This window comes from Lepidothrix coronata, unplaced genomic scaffold, assembly GCF_001604755.1.
Source record: "Lepidothrix coronata isolate B3197 unplaced genomic scaffold, Lepidothrix_coronata-1.0 Scaffold11, whole genome shotgun sequence".
NCBI classification, from domain to species: Eukaryota; Metazoa; Chordata; class Aves; order Passeriformes; family Pipridae; genus Lepidothrix; species Lepidothrix coronata.
In genome coordinates this window covers 3,174,366-3,176,899 of record NW_016690191.1, presented here as the reverse complement: position 1 = coordinate 3,176,899, position 2,534 = coordinate 3,174,366, and the positions used below count along the sequence as shown (strand labels likewise).

General features: G+C 36.5%; 1 protein-coding gene across 3 annotated transcripts in view; it reads left to right on the top strand.

Annotated features, from left to right (window-relative positions):
• The first annotated feature begins 6 nt into the window (after positions 1-6).
• Positions 7-2,534, top strand: part of CHD2 (chromodomain helicase DNA binding protein 2) — a 63,419-nt gene continuing 60,891 nt past the window's right edge. For all 3 annotated transcript variants that reach the window (XM_017805011.1, XM_017805009.1, XM_017805010.1), the window contains exon 1: positions 7-640. The gene's annotated coding sequence lies outside the window, so the exon portion shown is untranslated. The remainder of the gene's footprint in view (positions 641-2,534) is intronic.

Below are 2,534 nucleotides of genomic sequence, written 5' to 3'. Positions count from 1 at the left end.
TGCAGGTACAGGTAGACTGTCTTCAAATAATGTCATGTTTATTTGCTACTTCTTTATAAATTTTAGTTTACCAAGGCTATTTGTTAAGTGGATTGTTATTTGTATAATCTGTGTATATACATATATATGCCTTGTATTTCCTTGGAAAAGGACAGTATTTTCATATAAATCCATTTCATTAAATGTCCTATTTCACCAGGGAGAACCTGCATTAAACTTTGATTGTATTTTGTACTTAATGAGTTTGTAGCATTAATGGTTGGGGATATTGTAGAACTCATATTTGACAGCAGTAACAGCAGTACCACGAGACTTCAAGTACTTGTGGAGGAGATTTTTTGGGCCTGTTTCTTGTTTTTGGGAACACCAAGGCTAATGCTTGGCAAGGATAGAATATAGTTATTATACTGTAGGTAACACTTTTATTAATTGAAAGACACCGTACGTGTTTGCAGAAAGTTTGTCAGTCAAGAACATCAGGACTATAGGTAAGATCTGTGTGTACCTTGTTTTCAGACAAACTTGGTTTTGTTTTTTCTTTTTTTTCTTTAAAGGCTCTCACTGGATATTGTTCTTCCAAAGATTCAGATGACTGGTTGGGTAAAAGACCTTGAGCAAAATTCTGTACTGTTCATGCCAGGTATGTTACACTGTGTTGTGGCTTTTTGTTTCTTTTGCGTCTTTTTTAAAAAAAAAATTATGCTGGAAATAATTTTTTTCAAAATAAACATTAAATGTTTAAGCTCCAGTGTTTTACCTTGTTGAATTTATTTTCTTTCAAGCTCAGTGCATTTGAAAACTGTTAGTAAGTACTGACTACAGCAATGTTGTGTCTCCCACACCTTCGAAGATTTTTTTTATGGTCATTCACATACAACTTTAACAACCTGCAGTGACCATGTGGACACGTAGTAAAGCCAGGCTGTGCTCTAAGAATTGCCATCTCCTAAGGACATTGTCTAACCACACTTCAGAAATGTTTTTCCTTAGTTGAAGGTATTCGTTTATTAGCTAGGGACACTCATAAGCTTTTCCTTTCCAATAAATTGTTTATACAATAAACTTAGAAATTCTCTTTTTGGTGTAAATTTGACTCTTAAAAACCTAAAGCATTACGAGTTATCTTGCTCTCTTCCTTGCAGTATAAACAAATCAGCTTTCTAATGTTTATTATTTGTTTTTACACTTTAAAATTCTGCATTTAGAGTCAGAGTAACACGTTTCCTTTGAGTCAGGCTTTCACCACTGTGTAATTAAAAGTTGGAGAGCTTGTTTGCCTCTCTTAACTGGTTCCTTTTCGCAGCTTCCCATGCTCAGGTACCTCAGTGTGTACTCAAGACCTCAAAGTATAAGGCGTCTTTGTGAAGACACCTGTATCGGGAATCCCAAAAATACTCTTGATAATTTGCTTTTTAAAATTACATAATTGATCATGATAATTAAAGAATACAGTTGTGAACCCCTACCTGAGTGCAGCTGTTTTCTTTGGCTTGGATGAAGCCTTCAGCCTGTTCATGTAAAAAATCATGGGCCAATTTTGCAAAGCTTTATAAAAATATCTCTCCAGGTTTTACTAAACCTTTATCTGCAGTGAGTCACTGCTGATGTGCAAGGCAGAATTCAAATAATATTTACAGATAATGGACATGTCCATCATCGTGGATGTCCTGCAGCAAACACGGCTCATGTGCAAATGTATGTGTCAGTATGTTCTAGAACTTTGTTGTGTAACTGTCTGATGGGATCTGTGAGAACTAAGAGTTTGTGTTTAGAAGTGATCTCATACCTTAAGAACAACAGAGCATATCTAAAATCCCATGTGTATTTTCAGTTTAGAGGGTCAAAATCACAGATATTGCACAGTCTGTTACAATAAAGGCAAGACCAGTCTGATGATAATGAGGGGACGGAGCCTGTCAGACCCAAGACTTGTGTTCCTAATGTTATATCCTGAAATGTCTAAAGGTGCAACTTTTAACTGACCTGCTCTTCAAAAAATAGCAAAATTAAATATTAAAATTAAACCCCACAGTGTCAGGAGCAGATCTTGGCTGACCTGTATGTTCCACGATAAATACGAAACTGAGCACTTCAGTCTTAATCAGATCTTCAATCTGCACTTTTCCTATGTTGTCCTGATGCTGTTTGTGCTGAATAGGTATTACAATAAAGGCAGTTCTACCTGTCTCGTGTTACTTTTCTGAGCTCTTTGGAGCTGCCTTTTCTTGTAAGAGCAATATATTTTTATCTAGCACATGGCAGCTTGATCTCTACATTACGTAGACCTCAGTAGGTTAGATGCACACTACTGAGACTTGAGGGAAGTTTTATCTTTATGGCTACCCTGCAGCTGCTCCTGAGGGTTGAGGGAGTCAGGAGAACCTCTCTGGTTGAGTCCCAATAACCTTTTCAGTAGAAGAAGCTGTTCCTCTGGGAAAGTTAAGTATTCTTATAGAATTGCTTTTTGTAGCTTTGACATCTTATATAGAAGAGCGTTGGTGTGGTGATACACGTAATCTTTGCCAAAAGACTAA